The sequence below is a fragment of the Phocoena phocoena genome, chromosome 12 (genome assembly GCF_963924675.1).
Source record: "Phocoena phocoena chromosome 12, mPhoPho1.1, whole genome shotgun sequence".
NCBI lineage: Eukaryota > Metazoa > Chordata > Mammalia > Artiodactyla > Phocoenidae > Phocoena > Phocoena phocoena.
This window is the reverse complement of record NC_089230.1, coordinates 82,774,771-82,790,028: the sequence shown is the minus strand read 5'-3', so window position 1 is coordinate 82,790,028 and position 15,258 is coordinate 82,774,771.

Genomic DNA, 15,258 nt, shown 5'->3' with positions numbered 1-15,258 from the left:
TACTTCTGCCCTCATCTGATATGAAAACTGGAAGAGTGCCTTTTGCTGACTCAGATGGTTAATAGTCATGAGAACCCCCAGGAAGAGGAAAAGCCCCTCTTCCCGTTGGTGCAGACACGGGAACTTCTCCCAAGTAGACAGATTCTGATGTTAGCTTTGGTCCCTTTAAGTCCCCCTGTACCCCTTTTTGGAGGTGCAGGGACTGCAGCTGCAAATGCCTCTGGGTCATCGTCCGCCCAATCCTGCCCCTATGTAGTTCTCCGTGATAAACTTCATAATTGCACTTCATGGGGTTGCCTGCTTCATTTTCAGACTTAAAGTTCTTTCTCAGTTTGGGGGATATTATCCAAGATATTTGCTTCCCAACAGTTTGGAAGATAGAATCACCTTTTCCCATTCTGACGCCGTATCAATCAGTGTTAGAACTCACTCTAGGTGTTTCAAATGGAGGGGATTTCACACAGGGTATCGGTGTCAACAGTGTTGGAAGGTCTGATGGAGCGGAGGCCGAAGGCAGAGGCTAATGAAGAGTCAGTGACGACACAAGTCACTCCCGACCCTGGCTGGGGGGACACAAGGGAGGGGGCAGTGCTGCCAGACCTGGCAGGATGCTCGCAGCAGACACTGCTAAAGCCCAGAAGCCACGCCACCGCAAAACCCGTTGTCGCTGCTGCCGCAGCTGCAGAAGGCTGAGGAGGGCACAGCTGGCTGGCTGATTTGTGCTGCTGGACCTGTGGACCGAGCCCGAGCTGCAGCCACCAGCCGTCATTCACAGGGCAAGGGAAGCCTGAGGCCACTCACTGCTGTCAGAAACAGAATTAAAAGAAGTTTCCTTTTCCTTCAGCTTTCCCAGTTTCCTTCTAGTTCCTCTTTTTGGAAGAGCCCATCCAGAGAAATCATCTAGCTGAGAAGTCTGGGAAATTTAATTATAAGTGTTTCAGCCCCAGAATACGAAAAGGTAGAAGGGAAGCTGAGAGCAAAATGGGCCAATGAGGGTCACACACCCCTATCCCCCCAAGTTTGTGGTATGATTGCAATTCTCTACTTTCTCCACCCACAAAATAATGATGGCAGATTAAGTTTAAATATCAATGCAACTTAAACTTTATAACCTGGTGAAAGTAGTGTCAGCATATACAACATTTCTGGGTGTTTCTTTAGGTCATTGTTTTCTACAACGTACTCTACAGAATACATCTTAAGAAAGGGTCTATTGGTCAGATGAGTTTGGGAAACTCTGTACTTTATAACCCTCTCTTAGAATTGCACAGTTCATATTAGCACAGTAAAGTCTCCGAGAAATTCATTAGTCTCCAATAGAATTTGACATTTTTGACTTTGCAGTTGGTATGCATTAGTGAAAAAAGAATGTCACAGTCCCTGCCATATGGAGTTTACGAGGAAGAGGCAGGGGGAAAAGTAAGCAGAGAAACGTGTGTGTGTGTGTGTGTGTGTGTGTGTGTGTGTGTAATTTAGATAAGTGTTATGAATGAAACAAATAGGATGCAGTGATAGAAAATGTTATAGAGGGAGGTGGGCCTAGTTAGACAGCATGGTCAGGGCAGATTCTTGGAGGAAGTGACATTTAAGCCATGACCTTAAAGAGAAGATGGGACCAGTCATACACAGAGTGACTCAGTAGCCCACGTCAGCAAACTGTTCTTGAACCCTAATGAGATCTGTACAGAAATTGAGAATAACCATTTGAAAACATTTATAGTAATTTGATAGACTACCCTGACGTCTGTTCAACCTAAAAATAAAACGTCTTTAAATTTTTTTTCTGGTATTTGATTTTTACCATATTTTACAAAGTATAATTCCGTGATAGACTGAGCGGGAGCGGGGAGAGATCTGATCTTTTACTGCAGACCATTTAAGAAGCTGTGCTCTAGCAGAAGTACTGAGGATGCAGAAGCCCTAAAGAAGGGAAGAGGCAGCTGAGTTTGAGAACTGACAGGAGGCTCCGGACTGGGCATGTAGTTGTGTGCAGAAACTTGAGGACAAAAATAAATAAACAAACAAACAAATAAATAAAGTGACTGGATTTTACTCTAAGCACGATGGGAAGCTACTGAAGAATTGTCAACCGATGCGTGATATGATTTAGATTTTAAATAATCCTTGTAACTGCTTCATACAGAATGAGTTGAAATGAAATAAAGAGTGTATGACGGTATGATCAGCCCCAAAGCCTTCAGAAGTTTCAGAGAAAGACTCCGGCAGTGGTGGGCAAGAGGGTGTCCCTGGGGAGAACTGGAAGAGAGCTGGCAAGGCCCTCCTGGTGGAGTGGAGGTAGGTGAGGACCAAGGGATGGGGAGGGAGCACAGGAGGAGGGGGAGAAGTTAAGGCTGGCTGTGTACATTCAGGGTCACCAGGATTGCCTTTTCATTCCCATGGCCATCGGCACCAGATGGTACTGAAGAGAATGGGAAGAGTTGAGGGCCCAGGACTGAAGCCTAGAGAGTATCTTTGGACTTTCTAAGGCCCTGGGCAGTCTAGTTTAAAGAGAACTATTACCCCAAGGGCACGTTGATTCTTAGACATTCCGATTGGCGTATAGACATCTCTGCGTTGAATTCCGTTCAGGAAATTTTCTGAGGACCTGTATCATTTAAGAGATCATGGGTGTCATAAAAGGCAAAAGTCCAGCAAGACCTTTCAGAGTTTGCTCTCTGGAAGGACATGTAAGATATGAACAAAAGTACAGGACATATCTGATCAGTGCTGTAAGAGCTATAAAGTGCATGGAATCTACAAAGTTATAACTGGGAAGCTTCATGGAGAAGGTGGCACTGAGCTGGCGATAAAGAGACACATGAATTTGAATCAACAAAAAATAGATAATATGTAGGTACACATATACGTGTGTATATACATAATATGTATAATATTAACCCCACGTGCACACATAATGAAGATACACATTTATGCATGTGTAAATAAACACATTTATGTTTATATCTTTATTGGCCTGTATATAATATATCAGTCTATCTATCATCTATCTATCTATCAATCTATCGATCGATCTTTCTACCTTTCCAATCCAATTTCAATCCAATACCAATACGACGGGGTTTATTCTTTCCCTGACATCTGGAAACCTCGCCCTCAGGGTTTACAGGATATTTACTTTTTTGTTCAGTCTAGCTCACACAAGCATGTGCAGAATTGCTAACTCATATTTCTGTGAGGAGCGCATTTACTAACTAGAGTATGGCAAATCCGTACAACCGTTCTTGTCTTTAGCCTTAATATCATCAAGCAAAATACTGCTTTCCAAAGTTATTGGGTTGGGTCTTTCCTTCCCCCCCCCGTGTTAGGTGGTGATGTGACATATTCATAGGTTAGGAGAGCAGCATTTGTTAGAGTTTGTATTCCATTTGGGGGTGCCCTCCCACATCCTGGTCTCTTTTGGTTTAGAGTAAAATTCACTCGTCGTGGTATAGAATTCTCTGGGTTTTGACAAATGCTTCGATCCACGTACCCACCACGGCAGCCGTGAGGCAGCGTAATTCTCTTCCGCAAAGCCCCCTCGGGCTACCTGTTCGCAGACAGCCACTCCAGTCCCTGGCAGCCATGCTTCTATTTTCTGTCTCTATTTGGGTTATCTCCAGTTACTTAATTAGAGTCATGTACTGTATGGCCTTTGGGGTCTGGTTCCTTTCACTTGGCACATACATGTGACAGTCATCATTCACACTATGCCAATGTGAATAGTTCAGTCCTTTTAGTTGCTGAGCAGGTTTCCAGAACGTGGGTGTACCACGCCTCGTTCTTCTGTTCACGGACTGGAAATTATTTGGGGTGATTATGAATACGGATAGGATAGGTGTTGGTGTGGACACAAGTTTCCAACTCTCCTGGGTAAATACCTAGGAGATTCAACATGTATTTCCCTCTTTGTGTTTCAGTTTGGGTAATTTCTACTAACCACTCATCAGGTTCACTGGTTTTCTGTTAAGTTTGCTGAGAGCCCATTGAAGGCATTCTTTTCCTCTGTTACTGTGGTTTTGTTGTGCATTTCAGTTGGATTGATTCTTTCTTTTTTTTTTTTTTGCGGTACGCGGGCCTCTCACTGCTGTGGCCTCTCCCGTTGCGGAGCACAGGCTCCGGACGCGCAGGCTCAGCGGCCATGGCTCACCGGCCCAGACGCTCCGCGGCATGTGGGATCTTCCCGGACGGGGACACGAACCTGCGTCCCCGGAATCGGCAGGTGGACCCCCAACCACTGTGCCACCAGGGAAGCCCTGATTCTTTCTTATAATTCTCATCTCTCTGCTGAAATTACCCCTCTGGTCTTGCATACTGTCCTCTTCCACTAGAGCTTTATCACGTTACTCGGTTATTTTAAATCCCCTGTCAGGTAGTTCTCACCTTTCTGCATATCTGAATCTGCTTCTGTTGATTGCTTTATGTTTTGACAGCGTATCGTGTTTTCTCACCTTTTTGCATGCCTCATAATTTTTTGTTGAAAGCCAGACACCGCGTTGAGGACACTAGAGGTGAGAAAAATCGTTTTTATGCCTCGGAATGCACACACCCGTCCTTCGACTAGAATTTCAGCGTGTGAATTCGAGTTGGGATTGGAGGAGTCTGAGCTTCCCTCTTTGGTGTGCCGCACACAACAGATCCCTTCAGCGACTCCTTGTGTTTCAGCTGGGGGTGAGTTTGCTGGTACCTTTTCTCTATGTCTGATGTCTGCTCCACCCTCTGCTGTAGTTTCCCCCTTTGCACTGCACCTCTGGGAGGGTCTGTCTGCAGCTGCAGGCCCTCTTCCAGCAGCATCCCCGTTACCTGTCACTTGGGTTGTGAGCCTGGGGGTGGGAGAGGGTGGGAAGGGTGTTGTGAAGCCTCCGTGTCAGGCAGGCACCATGTCTGCGGCTGTGGTCTTCACTGTGCTCCTGTCCTGCCCTCAGTCACACTGTGGTCCTTCACCCAAGAGGGATTCTAGAGCCTCGCCGGGCTTAGCGTAACTGCCTCCTCCCAGTTTGCAGGGACTTCCCCAGTTTCAGTGCTGAAAGTCCCCTGTCTGTCCAAGGCGAACTGAAACTAGGGGTGCAAGGATTATTTTCTGTTCCCTTTCTCAGCTGCAACAGGTTTCCACCCATGTCCTAAGGGTGACAGCGCTTGTTCCCTGCCTGTCTTAGACCTTAAGGCTTTTGTTGCACAGGTGAGATGAGGAAGAAGTGTCCGGGTGGGGCGGTCTGACCCCTCCAGGAGAGGCTGCTCTTCTGGCAGCCAGGGGCGCATTCTCAGTCCCCTCTGGGTGGGGTTCGTGGAGAAAAGCACACGTGGAGAGCAAAGGCGCACGCCGTCCACCTCCAGTTTTCAGGGGCTCCACGTCTCTCACTACCCCATGTTCAGCCTCTGCCTGTTTGTTAACTAGTCCGGCTGAGGGTCTGTTGTGTCTGCCCTGGGGAAGCAGGCGGCCATGGCTCGTCCCTCCCTGCAGAAACCTGTCTCTCCCTAGATCAGGGGCTGGTTGGTTGTCCTGCAACCTCGGCTCTCTGATGAGTTCAAGAAAAATGATGGACTTGCGGCCATTTTGACAGTTTTTGGTCATGAGCGATGAAGAAGTGATATTCTTTTAAGTTCTCTACATCCCTGAGCCAAATCTTTGATTTGTAACAGTTGTACTAACAAAAGAACTTCAGCTGCATACATACACACTGCACGCACACGCAGACTCCACAAGCCCAGCTCATCGCTGCTGTTGGCGAGCAGACTCGTAATTGGCTTCCGTAAGTCACGTGTCCAGTTCAGAGCAGGCAGGTTTGGTTGTAGTTTCCCTGGACTGTCCTGAAGAAGAGTCATATCCGTGTCTCTTTTACATGTAGACCAGGAAGACTGTGGAAGGTTCTTGGCATCTAGAATGCAGTCACCATGGTGATGTCCTATCTCCCTACACATCAGGGCTTCTTTTTTTTTTTTTTCTCACAAATTCAATTTGCATTGTTTACTTAGCTTTATATTTGCTACAGTAGATTAATTCAAATGTATTCAATAAATACATATTGAATGTCTTACAGAGAGTAAGGCATATCAGAGATATAAAGTGTATATTGAGTTTTTATGAAAAACTTGATATCTTCTTTTTGGGGATCAAGGTTGATCTTCTGTGATTTTCAACTCTGTGCAAGCCTCTGTGTTGGGAAGACCTGTATAAGCAAATTCATAGAGATTTTTCTGCTATCTGTGTCACCTGGCATTTCTCCACAGTGGCACATCCTCAAACATGTACAGGTTTTCTTTACGGTCTGTATCCTCACTGAACATTTAACATAACATTTTAAATTAACTAATATGGTGGTCTTTATACCTACAATTGATCTGTTAATTCAGAGCTATTATAACCACTATCATAATTATTTTTATTACCTAGTACGATGCACGTTGTTTCTGTCTCATAATTATCATTTTAAACTCATAAATATCAAAAAAAACCTCATAAGTATTTGCATTTTGCAAATAAATATTACAGATATCATTTGCTGTATTTTTTTTTTTTGCGGTACGTGGGCCTCTCACTGTTGTGGCCTCTCCCATTGCGGAGCACAGGCTCCGGACGCGCAGGCTCAGCGGCCATGGCTCACGGGCTCAGCCACTCCGCAGCACGTGGGATCTTCCCGGACCGGGGCATGAACCCGCATCCCCTGCATCGGCAGGCGGACTCTCAACCACTGCGCCACCAGGGAAGCCCTCATTTGCTGTATTTTTGTAGTTACTCAGAAAGTGTTTATTGAACATCTGCATTCCTTATCTCAATATAAAAGGCATTAAATATATTTACAAAGAAACTATCCTTTAAGAGAGGACTATAAGATTTTTAACTGCTATAAGAATAGTTTTTACTAAACACATTCATTAGGGTTAATTTCATGGTTTTTTTGGCTGCGTTGGGTCTTTGTTGCTGCGCGCGGGCTTTTTCTAGTTGCGGCGAGCAGGGGCTACTCTCCGTTGCGGTGCACAGGCTTCTCATTGCAGTGGCTTCTCTTGTTGTGGAGCACGGGCTCTAGGCACATGGGGTTCAGTAGTTGTGGCCCATGGGCTTAGTTGCCCCATGGCATGTGGGGTCTTCCCGGACCAGGGATCGAACCTGTGTCCCCTGCATTGGCAGGTGGACTCTCAACCACTGCGCCACCAGGGAAGCCCTAAATGGACTCTTATGGATGATAATCCTGGCAATGATATACTCCATGGGTTAGAAGAAGGGGAGAGGGTAGAACCACAAAGAGCAATTGGGGGCTTCCCTGGTGGTGCAGTTGTTGAGAGTCTGCCTGCCGATGCAGGGGACGCGGGTTCGTGCCCCGGTCCGGGAAGATCCCACATGCCGCGGAGCGGCTGGGTCCGTGAGCCATGGCTGCTGAGCCTGCGCGTCCGGAGCCTGTGCTCCGCAATGGGAGAGGCCACAACAGTGAAAGGCCCGCGTTAAAAAAAAAAAAAAAAAAGAGCAATTGGGACACTATCAAAGTAATTCAGGTTTGCAGTGTCAGGAGCTTAAACTAGCATTGTAACAATGGGCCATGGAAACATAAAGGAACAGTTAGGACAACCACTATAAAGAAAAAAAAGAAATGAACCCAATATTGAAGATTTACCAATATGAGAAATAAACAGGAAGAACTAATCAAGGATAATGCCAAGATTTTTAACTTGGGTGATTTTTTAAAAAAATATTTATTTATTTACTTATTTGGCTGTGTCAGGTCTTAGTTGCAGCGCACGGGCTCTTCATTGTAGTGCGCGGGCTTCTCTCTAGTTGTGATGTGTGGGTTTTTCTCTCTCTAGTTGTGGCGTGTGGGCTTCAGGGCGCGTAGGCTCTGTAGTTTGCCGCATGCAATCTCTCTCATTGAGGCACTCTAGCTCAGTAGTTGTGGCACGTGGGCTTTGTTGCCCCGTGGCATGTGGGATCTTACTTCCCTGACCAGGGGTTGAACCCACATCCCTTGAATTGGAAGGCGGATTCTGTACCACGGGACCATCGGGGAAGTCCCCAACTTGGGTGATTAAGAGAATGGCAGAGAAGTTAGGAAAGCCTCTGGTTTCAGAAGAGAAAGGTCATGAGTTTGGATTACGGTATCTTGAACAGGGCTTATGGGTCATTCATCTTTGTGTCCCAGCCCTTGGCCCAGCACCTGCTACCCAATGCTTGTTCTTCAAATAAATGTCATTGAGACTTTGAGATGGTGAGAAGTAACCCATAGGAATTATATCGTAATCGTTCAAAGGTACAGTATAGGACGGCCATAAGGTCTGTAAACGTAAGCAAATATGCATAATAAATCATTTAGGGTATTGTAATACATACAGTAGCATTTAATGATGTATTCACTGTATTGCTCCTTCTGAGCTGTGCATGTTGCATGCAAAATGGCAGTGAATGTTGCACAAAGTGCAGCATTTCCATCAATGCACGTATGCATGTCATACATTTCCCTGGAAGATTTGTGTCCCTGGTTTTCACTAACAAACCTTTAACTTACTCAAGAAGTGATCAAGAGAGTTCAACCTGTGAAAACATTAAGTAACAAGATTTATTTCCAGACTTTTGGGCCAACAATAGAACCCCCATGAGGGAATGAGACTGAAGGTATAGAATGGTGCCCATCAGCAGAGAGGTTAGATTTTGAGAGTTGAAATTGTCACAACGGATGACTTTTTCAAAGGAGTCAGTACAGAGAGAAATAAGTGGGTATCCAAGGAAATGAGAACTAAGGCAAGACTGGGAGGTGGTATAAGGAGAGCCGGAACGGGGTGGGATCCTGAACAGGGTTAAAGATGGAGCAGGTCACCCAAGAGGTAAATACAGCGAGCAGAGTGACACATCACAGAACTTATGCAGTAACTTCTTCCAGTTTCCATGGAGTGTTGGGGAATGGAATGCAGTTTTGGAGGGAGCGAATCATGAAGATGTGGAAGCACGTAGATCATTTGTCATTTGTGGAGAGGTTTGGTAATGAGTGGAAGGTAAAAACTAGGATAGTAGCTGTAGCAGTATCCGGTCAAGGTTACTGTTTTTTAAGCTGGGGAAGATCTGTGTGTGTGCGTGTGCATGCGTGTGTGCGGGCTTGTGTGTGTGCGTGTGTACATGTGTTGTGCGTGTGTGTGCGTGCGTGTGTGCATGTGTGTGGGGGGGCTTGTGTGTGTGCGTGTGCGTGTGCGTGTGTACATGTGTTGTGCGTGTGTGTGCATGCGTGTGTGTGTGGGCTTGTGTGTGTGTGTGTGGGCATGTATGTAAGCCAGTAAAGAGGGAGAGGTTGACAGTGTTGGAAGAAGAGCAGGAGAAATTATAACAAGGTCCCTTAGGTCTTGGCTGGGGGGAGGTTGCAAAATTCTATTTCCCCCTCAGTCTTCACCTCTGGATTTGTAACCAAACTGTACAACTGTTAGAGTATTTATATTCTTCTGAAGTGGAATTAATGCTTCTCGATCAATTTCCTCTATTGAATTTACCCAGGTTTGCTTCTCCTCACCTTAAAACATTTCATGTAATATTCTCAGTCACCATCAATTAATATTCCTTGAGAAACTCCCTTCGTATCAGGGATTAAAGACAGTGCAGCTGATTGGTTTCTACTGTAAATTCCTAGGAATGGCGTTTTACTTATTAAGGTAGAACCTTGAAAATGCCCTCTTGGGAATTATTCCATATAGATTCCCACGACTCCCAAGTGCAAGCCCAGAAATCTATTAGACTGAGTTTTTTGTTCCTTCTATTTTACAAAATATAAAAGAAGAAATTAGAGGGGAAAGTTTCCACTTAAATGGATTGCTAGATGCAGCATTACATGAATAGAAGAGCTGGTCGCAACCAGTGAGTCATGCCATTACTTTGGGAGGAAAAATGACAAGATGACTTAATAATTATTTTGAAGTTAAAAAAATGCATCTATTTTTTTATATTTGGCAGTTGTGGCTCATGTACTTGGGATCAGACTGGGCTGTGTCTATGATCCCCCCAAGGATTTCTCAATGAACCTATAGCACAGACACAATTAAATGTTTGTCTCATTTATTTTTTGTTACACTTTTGAAACTCAAAACAAAAATCACCCCTTTCTGTGTTTTCGTAATGGCAAAGACAGCTAGAGATATCATGTCATTACAATCAGTGAGTGAATGTGTTGTAGCTGAAATCCGTGCACTGCTAAGAGCTCCCAATGACAAGGAGCTCGGTGAGTTAACTTTGTGTTAATACTCTGTTCGTTAACAGATTTTGATGAAAGTCATAGATATCAGTTTAAAGGAACACACTGCTACTGGGTTAGGCTTGTTTGTTCATTAATCTAATAATTTGTTAGAGAGCATTTAAAAATGCCTGTAATGTATCACCTACTATAGAGAGCTCTGAGGAAGAAAACTATCAACCCTATTGCAATTTGCTGCCTTTTTTTAGAAATAATACCTGCGGCAACAATGGAGTGTCTTCAAGAACTTAGAAATAGAGTTTTCCTCTGAGGACAAAATTCTAACTCAGCATTAAATGGACTTGGGTTGCAATGAGCGATTACTGTAAAGAGAAGGACTTCCAAGGGAGCCTGTCCCCCACCAAGGTGTTCACATAATCGAGGGAGATTGACAGTCAGCCTGACCGTAGCTGGAAATTGAAACCGTCCCGCAGTTGTCATGTTGTCACGATCCACCCCTGGCCCTACCCAGGGCCCTCTTCCAGCTGCCCTGGAGCTCCCACAAGTCAGCAGCTGGCGGACCCTCCAGCCCTCCTGCGGGCGTTCAGCCTGGCTACAGCCCATGTTGGATGGGTTCTCAGAGGCTTGGAATATCCTCCCTGAATAATCCACCTGGATTGTTTGATCCCTGATGGATCTTCAGATAGAACCAGTGTCTAAGAGGCACAAGGGGGCTAAAAGAACAGTGCCTGGATTAGAGGGTGCCCGGCTCTGTCCCCATCACATATGAGAGGAAGCAGTGGGCTTTGACCCCAGTACCTAGTGTCCCCTGCCCTGATGTCATGCTGTCTCAGTCCTTGGGTCAACTGGGTGATGCTGACAAGTTAGAGATCCTGGGCCTGTGTGGCTGGGATGGCCTCTCAGCCCTGCAGACTTTGCCTGTGCTACCCAGGAAGTTCTCAGAGTAAAAGCTAGCCAGCGTTTCCAATGATCTCAGTCTGCTGACCATGAAGAAGAGGCAGTGACCAGCATGGGGTGAAACCAGTAGGGCTGGTGGAACCCAGGGTACCGGTGGGAAGGAGAACCAAGCTTTTGACCTTACTGTCTTCCTCAGCCACTAACATTTTTGAAGAAAAAATTCTACCCCAAGCAGGCTCAGCTTCCTCTTTCTATTCTAATTTATTATCTATTTTCAGCATGCTGCAGAAACTGCTCTCACTAAGGTCACAGTGTGCCAAACTCAGCTACCCCGTCTTCAATTTCCTTCCCTATGTTATCTCCTCAGCCTGTGATGCTGACCTTGAGAGTGGGAGTGAGCGTTTTCACCAGTGTCTATCACAGATCACAGTGATTGGTTCCCAGAATGCATGCAATACATTTTATTGAAAGAAAGGATAGTTCTTATTGACGAACGAAAGAAAATCATCACCCCCTTTTTGGGACTCTCTTAGGATTTTGTTATAAGATCTTCTGTGGCCATTTGTATTTACTCACCTGTGCTCCCAAGGGATTGAGAGCATCCAGTGTATCCTAGCCTAGCCCAGGGCCTGGCATATAGTAGATGCTCAGTAAAAGTTTGTGGCATAAATGAAGCTGGGGACTGGTGTTGACTCGGTGATGGTGCTCCAGTTACCCCAGGGATTTGTAATAAGTCACCCCAAGATGTAGTGACTTAAAACAATAATCACTCATGGCTTTTCTCACGCTTTCTGTTTTGCCAAGAATTCGGGAAGAGCTAGGCTGGATCATTCTCATTGTTGGAGGGGAGCCTCAGCTGGCATCTGGCCGCAGCTTTAGAGTGGTCATTGTCAGCGCCCAGCTGGAGCTGCAGGAATCTGAAGGCATGGCTGGGCTGGACGACCCACGTCCAAGTGGCTCACTCACACGGTGACACGTCTGTGCTGCCTGTTGGCTGGGTCTCTGTTCCTCTCCTTGTGGGTCTCTCCATAGGGCTGCTTGAGCATCCTTAGGACATGGCGGCTGGCTTCCCCCAGAGCAAGCGATCCGGATCAAGGTGGAAGCCCCCATGCCGCTTGTGACCTAGCCTCAGGAGTCACGTGCTATCCCGTCCGCCATATTTTATTGCCCACACAGGGTCAGTCCTCATCCAGTGCGGGAAGGAACTTTGCAAGGGCATGAATATCAAGAAATGGGGATGATTAGAGCTATCTCGGAAATGGGGTAGAATAGATGATTAGCCATCAGAAAACAAAGTTTCAAACTGAGACAAAGCTATCCCTTGGTGTTCATCTAAAGGTGGTTGTGGGCTCTGAAGCCTTGAAGAAACAGTTGTTGCCAAATAGGACAGTGCCTCTCTGTGAAGAGATGGTCATCTGGATGGAGTGTGCCTTTTCACCAACACCCAGGCCCAAGTTCTCTCCCAATGGAGTTGCTGACAGTCTATGAGAAATGACGCTTTAACCTCCCAAATGGCACGGCCATCTCATGGAAGGCCAGACCAGAGTCCAGGGTTGGTTGAGGCTTAGCCAGCCTATACTTGTCTTCGGGCAGAAGCAAGACTCGTTTCCTCTGTTATATTGAGGCGCCATTAAGTCCTGGGCTAGAGCTCCGAATGCTTGCCTTTGGGTCTCTCTGCATCCTCTCTGGCATGTCCCTGGGCTCAGTGACAGCACGTCTGCTGGTTCTGATGTGTCCTCATAGGAGCACCTGTGCTCTGAGAAGCCTGGAAGAGATCCATTCCTACAACATGCCTCGGGGAGTCTTTTCACAAGGTTAAGAGTAACTGTAAATGAGAAGGGCAGAAACTCCGAGGAAGACTGGAGGAATGCACAAGAATCACATATTCCTTGGCTGTAAATTTAATAACAAGCACCCTTCTGAGCTGGGGAGAAGTCCAGAATGTGTTTACATATCCACTTCTTATTCAGTTACTGAAATGCTTTTAAGTGATCAGATAAATTTAAAGGGCCACACAATTTAAAGAACTGTATAAAATAATAACAAATACTTAATGGTAATAATTGGAAAAAGGGAATGTGGGGATACATATCTATTTTTATTCATGGAAAATAAGTAATAACTTTGGAGGTGATAGGCAACATTTCTTTTCCTTTTTTGATTGACGTCAAAATTTCTATATTTAATAGCTTTTATACTAATTTTCTTTAAAAATTTTGAATGTTTTGCTTAAAGTATGGCTAGAAAAGATCTTTTCAGTTTCTATTTTCAGCACAGCATCTTAAATCAAAACCCAAAATATGGGTCTAAATACTGCTGAATTGTTCAACTAAGGACTCCAAACATTGTTATTGAACAAAGGTTATTACTTTTTTTTTTTTTAAAGGTTATTACTTTTTAAACATGGCTCTAATTTTAGTCTACAGGCTGAATTTATTTGTTTCGTTATGCAAATGATGATTTATTACCAAATTCTTATCACATTAATTTCAGCTTACCTCCACTGATATCTTATTATCCACTAATTCAACACTCATAAATTCTATGAGCATTTTACCTTTGCTTTGTTAATAATTTTCGTGCGATTGGGAAAAAAGGGCTTTAAGCAGTGAAAATACTCAGTATTGGATATGAATCTAGAGTTGGCCTCCAAATTGTAAACTATTTCTTAGAAATAAATGAGTCCTTTAAAAATGTTAAACCTCTCTTGTAGCAAACCGCCATATTGCATGAATTGTAGAACGTACAGTTTTCCACATTTAAATATCTCTGGAATAAGATGCATCTTAGAATCATTTGCTTCTTAGGTTCCTTGAATATGGTACGTTCATACTTGGGGTTTTAGCCAAATACTCCAGTGGCCTGGAAAGGGCTGCAGAGGACATGTGATGGACATCGCCAGGGCAGCTCCGACTCCCTACTTCTGTTCAGGATGTCATTTATCTATTCCCTACACTTTTCCTCTTAATACAAAATGATAAAACAAAAAGTGTCCCCTCGGAAGTAATGGAAATAGAGCGGCTTTTGATAAAAGAGGGTGATTTTTTTTTTATAACTTTTTTTTTTTTCTTTCTCCATGGGTCTAAAATTCCCGGGAGCTACTGAGAAGTTAACTCCTGAGGTTGGATAAAATGGCCTTTGATGTACCTTTTCCTTTTATATGAAAGGCTCTCAAAGGAAATTCTATAACAATAAACCTTCTTTCTTTAAGTCCCTAAAACACAATTCACTATAAAAAAATTTATGTCACATGTATCTTGGATTCTAGCCAAAAAAGTTTAGTTCCTGAAGTACCATGTCCTCCTGACCATGGCCTTACCCTTCAAGGACATGGTTGAAACCATGGCAAGGTTGAAACAGTTACACTGGAGCATGGCTATAGTATCTGGAGAGCTTAGGGTAGATTCTGGGTACAGGGAGTCAGAAGTTATACTTTGTAATAGGACATTATGATAGTAGTTTCTCCTCGTTCCATGTATATCTGTTTAATTGCTGAGTTCAATATTCTTTGAAGATATACTGGTGAATAATGATTAGAGTTAATATGTATTGATAAATTAATATGTGCATGGCCCTAAGTGTTGGATTTTTTATTTGAAGCAAAGACATACTTCTTTAGTGTCAATGAGGGAATGTTAAATGCTCTCAAAGGTAGGGATAATGAAGAAATTTAGGTTTTCCGGTAGGGTAACTCCTATACAGAACCTGGAGATGAGAGACCTCCAGGATTAACTTTCTTAACATAGATTGGACACAGCATGATCAATTATTGCTCCAAACTTACTTTTAAAAATCACTACTTAAGGTGTTTGGTAATACTTCATGTAAAATTATATTCTTTAGAAAATATATCGCACAACTTGGCGCAAAATCCTATTGCCCTATAAAAACGGATACATTTGCCAAAAGGTGGTGGAAAAGGTAAAGATTCAATTGCAGCAGTTATACATACAAATACATATAGGCTTTCACAGACATTTTCCATTGTGCCAGCGTTTGTGTAACTACTGCACAATTATGTGGCAGCTCAGGGCTACACAATAGTACGTTCCTGAGACCTCAGGAGAAGAGGCAAGATTCCTTATAGGCTTTACCTTGCAAATTCCAGATATTCTGGAAAATCCTCTGCAGTGTGTTTTCCAAAGCAAGCCCCTGTGGTCAGCCTTGATTCAAAGGGTAAGGAGTTAGACTGTACCTCTCAAGGGGA